Consider the following 13,253-nt stretch of genomic DNA (forward strand, 5'->3'; position numbering starts at 1 on the left):
CGATAGAGGGTTAATAAAGATTTGTTATTTAATGTGATGTTGGATTAGAAAGTGTTGTAATCAATAATATTGGGGTTTTTTTGTCGCTAATGTTGGTTCCCTATATTTTGCTTTGTTTTGGGTTGGGTGTGACCATTTTGACAGGGGTGATTTTTGCCACTAATGTTAGGTGTAAGAGATGAATGTTATTAGTGTGGTGGTGTTGTGACCTTGCCGTTGGCACAAATGGACACAAGGCCCACTGTACTAAAGGACGAGCAAGGTCCACTGAGCATCATGTTGTTGTGGTCTCGTCGAAAAGTAAGGGACGACAAGATCCCCAACGATAGAGGGTTAATATAGATTTGTTATTTAATGTGATGTTGGATTAGAAAGTGTTGTAATCAATAATATTAGGGTTGGTTTTTGTCGCTAATGTTGGTTTCCTATATTTTTCCTAGTTTTGGGTTGGGTGTGACCATTTTGACCGGAGGGGTGATTTTTGCCACTAATGTTAGGTATAAGAGATGAAAGTTATTAGTGTGGTAATGTTGTGACCTTGCCGTTGGCACAAATGGACACAAGGCCCACTGTACTAAAGGACGAGCAAGGTCCACTGAGCATCATGTTGTTGTGGTCTTGTCGAAAAGTAAGGGACGACAAGATCCCCAACGATAGAGGGTTAATAAAGATTTGTTATTTAATGTGATGTTGGATTAGAAAGTGTTGTAATCAATAATATTGGGTTTTTTTGTCGCTAATGTTGGTTCCCTATATTTTGCTTTGTTTTGGGTTGGATGTGACCATTTTGACAGGGGTGATTTTTGCCACTAATGTTAGGTGTAAGAGATGAATGTTATTAGTGTGGTGGTGTTGTGACCTTGCCGTTGGCACAAATGGACACAAGGCCCACTGTACTAAAGGACGAGCAAGGTCCACTGAGCATCATGTTGTTGTGGTCTCGTCGAAAAGTAAGGGACGACAAGATCCCAAACGATAGAGGGTTAATAAAGATTTGTTATTTAATGTGATGTTGGATTAGAAAGTGTTGTAATCAATAATATTAGGGTTGGTTTTTGTCGCTAAGGCCACAGCAAGTAAATTTTATGGATGACATCCTCCGCAGACTCCAAAATTAATGAGATAGGGCGAAAAAAAAACAAGGCGGGCAAAAAAAACAAGATTCCTATATTTTCAAATTTTGAGGTCATAAATATTGTTAAACAAGAATTGAGGCGACGAAATACTAGTATGATATCATGACCAACAGGTCTTTTATTCCTGTATTCAACCAATGAGGTTTCATATATAATATAAAACCTCCTTGATTCAACAGTAAACATGTCCTTGTAGATGTGTATACATCTCAATAGACTAACAACAACAAATGCAGAAAAGAGCTTGTTGTACTATCATCTGAAGCAACTACACTGGATATTCATATGCGATGAAACACCTTGTGTATACAGCTCAATTAACTAATCCCCCCCCCCATTGTTTACATAATGTCCTTGCTAGAACAAATGCAGAAAACAGCTTGTTATCATACCATCATGGGCAGGAACCACACTGGGTATTCATATGCAACGAAATACCTTAGACCGTCAACATTAAACTGTTCTTGAAGATGTGCAGCTCGATTAACCAGAACAAACGCAGAAAACAGCTTGTCATACCATCATGGGCTACACTGTGTATTCATATGCAATGAAACACCTCAACGTTTACGACATATTTGCCCATTTTTGGCATGTTGACCACCGTCGGAGGGCAATGAAATTTCTTGTTTTTTTATTTCGAAATCAGGCGAAAATTAATGAGCGCGCTGATGTCATCCATAAAAATTACTTGCTGTGGCCTAATGTTGGTTTCCCATATTTTTCCTAGTTTTGGGTTGGGTGTGACCATTTTGACCGGAGGGGTGATTTTTGCCACTTATGTTAGGTATAAGAGATGAAAGTTATTAGTGTGGTGATGTTGTGACCTTGCCGTTGGCACAAATGGACACAAGGCCCACTGTACTAAAGGACGAGCAAGGTCCACTGAGCATCATGTTGTTGTGATCTTGTCGAAAAGTAAGGGACGACAAGATCCCCAACGATAGAGGGTTAATATAGATTTGTTGTTTAATGTGATGTTAAATTAGAAAGTGTAGGAGACGTGATCTTAAAGAACATGGCAGTTGTGGTCTTGTCAGAGATGTAGGGACGACAGCCACAAAAACAATGAACGATTAGTTTGTTTAATGGTGAGATGGCCAATTAGCTTTTGGAATAAAATTAAGTCAATTTTGAAATGGTGAATACTTAAGACCCTTTCCTTCTTACAATAAAGAATGGCCGATGTATAAATACGGTTTCTTTTAGATGCCGATTTGAAGACGACCACATCAAGGATAAAGAAATGACACAGAGACAAGGATTCCCGCATACTTACCAAGGGAGACGTAAACGTTATAACACTGACTGATTATGACCTCATAATGTTGGCTTACTACGATCCTTATTAATTACTGAATGTCTCTATTGCTCTCTTGACCTTAATTTCCTAGTTTTACAAATCTCTCGTCTCCTGTCTTACTCTGCTCACACAACATTGATTACTTTATCTCTTCGCTACAGTTCACTTAAACAAATGAATAACCGTCAAAGAATTATAGCACAACAATTAGCAGACTAATTCTAAAGTAACCGTTCCAAGTTTGGTAAGAAGTTGCACTGTAACTTCTTGGACGTAAGTGACGGAGTGAAATGTTACTGCAGCTTGCAGTTGCATACACATTTGTATTGGGTTTCTACCATTCGTACATCCGGTTTGATTTTAACGAGGTTAATCACCTGTATTTTCTTTCATAACGTTATACATGCAAAATCAGCTTCTAAAAGTTGCACACTAAAATAAACAACAAAATAGACAATACGTATTCGTTTGAATCAAATAAAGTGGACAACATGTGCACGCCAGTGTGTGGATTCTCTAAATCGTGTCAGGTAATGTCTGGTTATAACAGCACAATCATTGTAACACGGCTTTGATGCTGGTCCGGCAGTGGAAGGTCTCCGGCGACCTCCCCTGCTGCGGTTAGAGTCTGTGTGGGAAACGGCCAGATTGTTCCAGGCCTGGATTGTTCCTCCCTAGTGTACGTGGATACCGGGTGCCCCGGATGACCTTGTAGTCCGGTATAGGTGACCTGTGCAGGGATCAAGAAAAAAACATACAGAAACATATCAACCTGAATGCTCTCTTCTTTGGTTCTTGTCGTCTCTGAAGACGGTAGACAGCTTCGGTCGATTTAACCTCTTGAATTATTGACTTGAATTAGACTATTCCAAAATCATGATTGGCTTTTCTTTTTCAAAGTAGTTGGCGGTGGCGTGTTAGTCATGTAGTTGCTAGGTCCTACAGCCACAGGGAAACAAAATTTAGAATGTATGTGACACTGATAAGCTGTTTGACATATTTCTTAGTACCTACGAATATGGCGTGTTATACTTACTTCAAGGTTTTGGAGTTCGATTAAAAAAATAGGGCTCGAAATTCGCATTTTAGTACAGGTAAAATTGTACTAATTTTATCTTTAGCTAGGAAAACAACATTTGGAGTTAAATATGCGTGAAACTGATAAGCAATTTCACAATTTTGGGTCGGCACTCTCACGGCGATCTGGTCAATTTTACTTTTTTTTAATGGTATTTATTATATCTTCGAATTATTGTTTTATTAACCCTCATCCGACCGACACATTTTTGCGACGAATCTGGCCGTATGGGGTCCAAACGGACCCCATTTTGCTTTGCCCCCTAAATATATTTCTGGTGGATCTTATTGTAGTTATTGTGCATATCCTGTTACAATAATCTATGGAGAATATTTTGACAAGTTTTGGTGTTGATGATTAATGTCATTTTCATAATTTATGCAGAAAATGAGGAGAACCCGCATTTTCCTATAACCCTATCTAGACTGGGGGGGGCAAAAAAAGGGCCCGCGCCAACTTTGACATCGTATAACTGCCGAATGACGTATGCTAAGCCTACCATACTTGGTGACTTTTCCTAAAATTAAGTTACGACAATTCCATGATAATAGTTTGAGTTTATCATTTTTCCTGTTGCCATGGCAACGGGTTTCTGACAGGCATTTTATACAAAAAGTCACTAATTTTTTAAAAACAATGATATTTCTCAGGTTTTCTTGCTCAACCACACTAGTTTTCCAACATGTATAACATCATATGTATTTAGATGTAACTTTCATGATTTATTATTCACAATTTATGCTAATTTGATTACGTAATCGCTAAAAATCCAAGATGGCGGACAAGATGTTTATTTTAGGTATAAACAGGCTTTTTGCCTTCAAATCCGTCACTACCTGGTATTTTCTTAACCAGAAACATTCAGATTAACGTTACCGGTCTCTCTCTTTTGTGATTTGGAGTCATAAATGGAAAAAATGTAATTCAAAAATTTCAAAATGGCCGATCCAAGATGGCGGATCCCAGGGATCGCTAACGACACATGACGTCATTCTATGACGTCATTTTTACGTCAACGTAATCGCCATTGACGTTGTATGCCTTGGCATACCTTAAAATCAATAATATACTCAATTTTGTTTAATACCTTTCAATATTATGGGACTTCCCTATTTAGCCTATAAAATCACATCGATGACGTCATAATTACGTAATATTACGTCATAACGTCACAAAATTTACAGAAAATATAAAACTTTACGTGAATATCACTCCCTCCAAATTTGGTGAGAATACATTATACCGTTTGGAAGTTATGAGGAATTTCTTTCTAATTACGTAATAAACAATGCGAAATCATCTGGGATCCGTTTGGACCCCAGCCGACAACACGCACACTTTAGAGTATAACTTCCGCAAAAATCGGCCAATCCCGGTAAAAATTTCTCAGAAGTTGTAAGATATGTACATGAACAAACTCATGGAAGGAGTTTTTTCTCCAACGAAAAATGTTGATATGGCACACATTAAAACATGCCTGGGGTCCAAACGGACCCCATACGGTCGGATGAGGGTTAATTACAAATCTTTATAAGTATTCATAAATGTTTCTAACAAAAGAAAATACGAGAATACTATGCATGTTTCAGAAGTTGTTCTGATCATTTGCAAACATTTCGAAAGTGACTGTCAAAAGAGATAATTTTTTTTGATAGATTTGAAATATAGATAGCCAGATAGGTTTATTTCATATTTCGAAATATTTCGAACTAATTATATAAAGATATGGGTCATTTGCCCCACGTAACCGTGTTGTGACTTGGAATGGGGTCCTTATGTCGCCGTGAGAGCGCGGCGAAAGCGCCGTCCAAGTGGAATGGGGGTATAACTGATACTTTAAGAATTGGACGAATGCGCCGTATCCTTTTTTTTCTACATTTGTAATTATGTTGAGCCCAACATACTGTTGGGCGCAATATATTGTGTTCGTATGGTTTCTTTCTCCTGTCAAATCTTGTTATCGACTCAGCTCGGTCGTCCCTGCACCAACTGAGCTGAAATTTGGTATACATGTAGAGTGGGTAAATACCCTGGGAGCATTATTTTTATTTTTTTCGATATTGACCTTGAACGTGAAATTATTGAGGTTTTTCTGACCAAAAACGTACATTTTGGCCTCCTGTGCTCTGGAAATACATCCAAATGACCTGAAATTTGCTATGGTGGTACATTGAACAAATATTTAAAGAATCCCATCGCACTTTTGGCATACAATACTTCGAAATGCGATTTTAGAGGGTGTTTTGGGAAGAAGATCGGCTATTTTCCTCATATGGGGTCACTGACCTAAAGGTCACATCTTTATTCATCTGGCCGGGTTGACTAATTCGGTCAGCCAATGAGAGAGCGCAGATTTATCAAGCTCAACCTGATTGGTTGAAATAGTCAATTTAATTAGGGGCACTACTAGTACTCTGACAGGTACAGACACAACTTCACTACTCCCTGGCTCACATCCTTGTGTTGTAAGTTATTGTTGTGTCCTACTGAAGTTATGTAAGTGCAATTGAGAAGGTTCAAAACTTTTCTGGTGGTATTTTTCGACACACACGGTGTTTTTCTTATTTTAACACTGCATGGAAACAAAGATTTCTACAAGTTCGCAAGCTTGGACACTATGGTAAAACCTGACATTTCCTCGCTATGTACACGAATTTTCTACCCCTCTGTCACCAAGATTGGACACTAGTGCGCACAATAGTGCACACAAAGTACCCAACGTTTCCCACCTTAGGAAACATCCCGTGTCGGGACGTTGACAATAACATTAACATTAACAATAGAGAGTTGTGAAGTGCGTGAAAATTTACGTTGAGCTTGCTTTGAGTAGTTGTTTAAAGTTTTTGGCTAAAAATGACGTAAATCAGTAAGAATTTTCAACCTCCTTACGTAAACCCCTGTTACATGTCTACACTATCGGGCCGCGGGGAAGTCTTGAATATCGGCGCTGATCGATAGCGCATTAAACAAAATGTGTGGCGTAGCGTTGTACTAAAAAAATAATAGCATATGAATATGGGTGCCTGGAAGAGCCCATCCATGCATAGGGTTTCAAATTGGGAGAGATCCATTTCTGACTGGTCTTCAATTCAATTATTCATTCAAATACCAACATTGCAGACATACAACAAACGTTAGCCTCTATGCCACAGTCGATTTTTGCGTGGGGAGGGAAATGGGCGAAACAAGTTGCATTTGCTCCCGCAAATGTTGCCTTTCTAGTTTTTTATGTTTTTTACACGTGAACAAATGCGACGTATCATTTTTCTACATTTTTAATTTATCTTCAGCTAATTCTACAATTGTCGGGGGTTGAGGTTTTCAAACGTGGACAAATGAGATGTACTGGAATTAGTTTTGGAATTTTTACGTTTGTCAGGCGTAAAATTTTAATACGTGGATGATACATGCGACGTATAATTTTTTCTAACTACACAACTAATTCTAAATTAATTTGTCGGGGGGGGGGGGCTTTGCACATTTTCATACTTGACAAAAAGATGTACTAGAATTGCATTTCTACGTTTTTCGGGCATATGATTTATGGTTTTCATACGTGGACGATGGGACGTACTGTTTTTTTGTACATTTGTACTTTGTCTTCAGTTAATGCTACATTTGTCAGGGGTGAGATGTACTGGAATTAGTTTTGGAATTTCTACATCTGTCAGGCGTATGATTTTCATACGTGGACGAGTGCGACGTATTATTCTTTTCTACATTTGTAGTTTTTCTACTGTAACAGTCTACATTTGTCGGGGATGTAGATTTTTAAATGTGTACAAATAAGTTGTATTGGAATTAGTTCTTATACGTGGACATGCGACATACTAGAATTAGTTCTGGAATTTCAACGTTTGTATGGCACATGATTTTGAAACGTGGATGAATGCGACGTATTTCTAAATTCTAGGCTGCTAAGTTATTGCTCATATTTCATCAAACCTAAAAAGTTTCAATAACACTTTTAACAGCAATTCTGAATATCAAACATACGTCGAGATGGTTTCGAAAATGGCTACTTGCCGAAATCTCTACCTTGCCATGAAAGGTATCTGAAATGACCACAAAAGCGTAACGTTAACATAAAAACTGAAAAGACCTACTTGCACAAAAACAGAAACAGACGCCTCTTACCTCGGTTCTGTACAGATCGGCTCTGGTGTTATTTGTCCTTCCAGTCTCAGAATCTAAATTTCCATAGTCGAGTCCTGTCTGCGGAACGTGCAACAACTTTTCCTGCCTTGGAGATTAATGAACAAACGTCTGGTGTTGCTATTTTCAAACAGTCCATATTCTTCCAGTCTCTTCTGGCCGTGCTTCCCCGTTGTTGTTTCCACTGCTGACATGGAGGTGATACATCCCTTCTTGCTCACCATGTTGTCACAACTTTCGATTAGAGTTTAGAAATCTCCATATTATCGCTAGAAATGAGTTGTTTTCTAACACAAGAAACGCCCTTTGTTCTCATACGTCTAGACACTGTGGCCACGGTACTAGACTGTGTGACTGCAGCTGTGTCCTTATGTCCGCCTACCAGACCAGTACCCTGTAACTGATACTCCCATGGGTGCATCCATGTTGCTGTGCCTGGAGAAGTCATTAACTCGGAAACAGGGCTTAAAATTGATACCCAGTCAAATTTTCCATCACACTGGCACCATCCCAACTTTGCTAACATGTCATACCATTTGTGGTCTATATCTATATACTATATTGCCTAAAAGACCTAAAATTTGGTCATAACAAGATGTAACATTGACGATGGATTAAGGGCAAGAGTAACGGATTATGGTTAGGGTTATGGATTAATTAAGGTTATGGTGACGGATTAAGGGTAAGGATGACAGATTAAGGGAAAAGGTGACGGATTAGGTTATCGGGTGACAGATTAACGGCTATGGTGACGGATTAAGGGTTATGGCGACCGACGTGACTGATTGAGGGCAACCACTGTGAGGGATCAAGGCTTTCGTGACAAATTAAGGGTTATGGAGACAGATTAAGAGCAAGGATGGATGATGAAGGTCAAGGGCAACGGATTAAGGGCCAGGGTGACGGATTAAGGGAAAGGATGGCGGATTAAGGGAAATGATTACAGATTGAGGGTAAGGATGGCGGATAAGGGGAAATGATTACAGCTTAAGGGAAAGGTAACGGATTAAGGACTAAGTTGACGGATTAAGGGTAAAGATGACGGATTAAGGGAAATGATTACAGATTAAGCGAAAGGGTGACGGATTAAGGATTGTGGTGACGGATTAAGGGCAAAGGTCGCGGATTAAGGGCTATAATGATGGTTTAAGGGTGATGGTGACGGATTAAGAGCAAAGATGGCTGATGAAGGTCAAGGGCAACGGATTAAGGGCTAGGGTAACGGATTAAGGAATAAAGTGACAGATTAAGGGTAAGAATGGCGGATTAAAGGAAATAAGTACAGATTATGGGAAAGGGTAACAGATTAAGGGCTAGGTTGATGAATTAAGGGTAAGGATGGCGGATTAAGGGAAATGATTACAGATCAAGGCGAAGGGTAACGGATTAAGGACTAAGGCGACGGATTAAGGGTAATGATGGCGGATTAGGGGAAATGAGTACAGATTAAGGGAAAGGGTGACGGATTAAGGACTAAGGTGACGGATTAAGGGTAAGGATGGCGGATTAAGGGAAATGATTACAGATTAAGGGCAAGGATGACGGATTAAGAGGAACGATCACAGATTAAGTAAAAGGGCGACGGATTAAGGATTGTGGTGACGGATTAAGGGCAAAGGTCGCGGATTAAGGGCTATGGTGACGGTTTAAGGATGATGGTGAGAGATTAAGAGCTATGATGACGGGATAAGGACAACGCTGAGGGATTAAAGGCTTTCGTGACAGATAAGGGGCAAGGGTGACAGACTTGGGTCTCTGCTGACATATTAATGTTTATGATAACGGTTTAAGGGCAATAGTGACGGATTCACTTCACAAATTACCATGCAGCGCAGATGACAGCTTCTTCAAATAATGTACATCTTTGTCTAAGCTTCCTGCACACCATAGTGCATGGTAATATATCGTTACTGTATTCTGCAATCCTGTTTGAAAGATTTCTTAACAAAAACACCCCTGCAGTTCCGTGGCAAGCTGCTAAGGGACCGAAACTTACCCCACTTCTTTCTTACGTGAAATTCAAAAGTGGGGTAATTATGCAAAAGGTTTTAGTGAAAATGTTCTTTTCAACTGAAGGTACCACCGGAAAAGTACATTCTCCCAAGGGGGTGGGTTTTACAAAAATATTCCATTTCAGAACAGTCAGTTTTTAAGATTTTGCAGGGGATAGAGATGAAGTGAAATATGACGTGTTTTAACTATTTACTTTACAACTGTTACCTTTCATTTACTGTTCATTTCCCCCCACATTAGTTACACTGAAACGCAAACCTGTTCATATTTGCTGAACAAGCTAATATTTATCTCTAGTTTTTAATACCTTTGCCGAGAAGGTTATGTTTTCATAATAATGTGTCCTTCCGTCTGTGAACACGATAACTCAAGAATGCCTGGATAGATTGTCTTCATGCTTGGTATGTGAGTGAGTAGGTCTTCTTGAGACCTGGACATGCGACTCGCTATGTCACTACAGCGGAACTTCCGGTTTTGATATCTCGTGTTCTGATAATCCTATGGTCATGATTTTATACTGTGGCAGATAGCTCTCGGAAGGAAGAGTAAGTCGTGTAGGTTTTTTTTTTTTGGAACTGCAGGAGCCGATTTCATTTCAAACTTTGAAAGAGAATTACTCAAGAAGGGGTTAAAGGATCGTCATGACAGTTAGTATGTAGATAGCGTATGTATTTATTTATATTTCATAAACAAAAGATAAGCAGACATGGATATACACAAAGCCTCCCATTGCAGTTTTATTGACTTAGCCACAACAAGTTTGGGAAAAAGGTGTTGATGGATCGTAATTATCTTTGATGTGTACATGACCAGACTCTTAGTTGCATAATTAGGCAAAAATCAGGCGAAAATGCAGCTGAAGGAAATTTTCATCTGCTGCTATGGCCTCTCCTCAGGACCTCTACAGTGGTCAAACACAAAGTGACGGGGGGAAGCTAGAACCTCTAAATATAACTTGGTTGAAATAGGAGTTTGACTTGGAGTTTTACTGGGTATGTGTTATCTGAAAGACCTCTCACCACCAGCAGCATTGAAAAACAAGTCGTTGAAAGTTTTTTTTATTGAATGGCGAAGGGATGGGTTCGTGGAACTCTTGTTATACAATTATGTTACATGCATTAAAGTCCTATTGTGAGGGACACTGGAATGATAAGATTTTCTATTATTCAAATTAGGTGCTGACATTGACATTAATGTAATCAGTCATGTAAGCCCAACGTGAAGCCATCTGTAAGTGAACTAAATGATGAATCTTTTTTTCGGTTGCTCACTGGTTGGATGACAGTGTCCTTCGCTTGGAAATGTGGCCTTAGCCTATCGCTAGATTTCGTATAATATTCCTGGTATAGTTAAAGTTAGTTAAAATCCTCCCACACCATAATTGATGTATAGGGCGGTGCCCATATCCGTTTCATAGCCCTTGGGCCACACTGTGGTGCAATCACTGCAGCAGGGGGCTAGTCCACTGGCAGTGGAAGCTGAATTTACAAATAAATGATATTGCAAATCTATATAAAGGTCATGTGGTAATTTGCAGATCTAAATCTCGAACGGGGACTCTTCTACCAAGCTGGAGATTATACTAATTACACTTGTTACACATTGGTGCCTAAATCAGATTAGACACGAAGCATTACTAATCTTCTTCCTTGACGACAAAACGGCTGCTTTAACCATATGGTCTGTATTTCATAAGTTAACTCATATCCAGTTGACTAAAACCGACAACCCCATCTGAATAACAGCATCTTTGGGCCCTTTAAAGCTTCGTTAACACGAGTCATCTGTGAGATCTAAAGAAGGTTACGCTTTGCTTCTCCTGCAGGAGAGATCATAAGCTATGTTCTTCTAAGGGCATCAAAACATGAACATGCACGTGTACGCTAATCTCCAAGCAGATCTCCACGGTGCCAAAATCGTACAAGCTAGCCAGAGAAGCTCTTGTCAGCCAGAGAAGTTGTCAGGCACCGTCGGGTTGCAATAAAAACTCCCTCTGCCAGTTGGATACGGTCTTTGCAACGGTTGCGTCTGCTTGGAGACTACGTGTACGCAGACCATGCACTACCTACTGATTCATCAACTGTGTCAGGATGAGAACTGTGCTTTGGAAAACCGGCCCAGTGCAATGGTTAATAGGGAGGAATAGAGGAGAAGGGTAATGGAAACCAATGAGCCCCTCAAGATAGCCTCCGTTGCAGGCCTCCCACAAGCGTTTTACTAGAGATTTTTTCATACTTTTTTTGGGGGGGCGGGGGGCGGCGTATTCTTGAGCCCCCGTATCTGCTTGGGCCCCGTATCTGCTTGGGATCGTGGTGATACACAGCGATTACCACGATCCCAAGCAGATACGGAGCCCAAGCAGATACGCTCCCCCCCCCCAAAAAAAAATGAAGAAAAAAATCGCTAGTAAAACGCTAGTGGGAGGGCCTGCGACGGAGGCTACCCTCACGACTAGATGGTGATGATATAACACAACAACAGGGGGTCTAATGATGTTTTTTTCTTCCTTTGTTTCCGGCAAGATGAGAAGTAAGCACAACTGTGGAACCCATTATAACGGAGCAAATCACATCCATATCATTCAGAAACGAAACTTAAGAGGATTAAAGATAACCAATCCCCTTCTCCGGCGTCACACACGTTAAAAATCTGATACTTGGGAGACACACCCCGACCAATCGAATCACGTGAATCGCATTGAAACTCAGATTCGTATCAGCTATTTCCCGACAAATCGCTTTCTAGCTTGCGTTAACGGTCACGGTCTTGCGGTCACGCGATTTAACGTCTATTTTTTTGTAAACGTTAAATCGCGGTCACTTTCTATTACTTCCAAAGTGCCAAAATTACCAATCTGAAAACATCCCTGGGAAGCTGACACCTTCCAGCATCTCACTGGCTAGTTTATTTTGTCAGATTTAGTAGTTGACGCAACTTAGAAAGGAATTTGTCGGGAAATGGCTGATACGAATCTGAGTATCAATGCAATTCACGTGATTCGATTGGTCGGGGTGGAGACAGAGGTGTACATACATTGGCACATCTGTGTGCATCTTTTTAGACATAGAGAACTTCAAATCGTGAGGCTGGAGGTGTTTCTACTTTTATCGCGTGACTAATCATCGTCCAACTTATTCAAAACGTATTTATCTTAAAACTGCGCGGAAGGAGCCAAATGTTGAACCCATGGGAACAAATATCAGCTCTTCTAAAAAGAAAAATGCATGGTCTGTAAGTTTTTCTCCGCCTGTTTAACGCCGTGCGAGCATGCATTTCTACTGAGGTATATGATAAATAATTGTGCTAGGGCTACCCATCATCGTCCATGTCAGTCTTTTCCCTTCTAGCACTATGCTTGAAGGACACAGACCAGAAATAAATGCACAGTAACTGTCCAAAGTAGTCTAAAGACAAATGATAGTTAAGTCACTATGTTTGTCCCGCCGCTTGCTTAACGCGATGAAAGAAAACAATGTTGTGCAGGAAATTTCGTCGACATCACCAGCGCGTGGCGTTCACGTGATAAACGCATGGCCATGATGTGACGCCGTGCAAAAATGTACCAACG

General features: G+C 40.1%; 1 long non-coding RNA gene across 1 annotated transcript; it reads right to left on the bottom strand.

Annotated features, from left to right (window-relative positions):
* Window positions 1-2,200: 2,200 nt before the first annotated feature.
* Window positions 2,201-9,984, bottom strand: LOC136449158 (uncharacterized). Its single transcript, XR_010757988.1, has 2 exons — window positions 7,655-9,984; window positions 2,201-3,169 (listed from the first exon to the last, which is right to left on the bottom strand). It is a non-coding gene; the product is annotated as an uncharacterized lncRNA (long non-coding RNA).
* Between the last annotated feature and the right edge of the window lie 3,269 nt (window positions 9,985-13,253).

This window comes from Branchiostoma lanceolatum, chromosome 1 (assembly GCF_035083965.1).
Source record: "Branchiostoma lanceolatum isolate klBraLanc5 chromosome 1, klBraLanc5.hap2, whole genome shotgun sequence".
NCBI classification, from domain to species: Eukaryota; Metazoa; Chordata; class Leptocardii; order Amphioxiformes; family Branchiostomatidae; genus Branchiostoma; species Branchiostoma lanceolatum.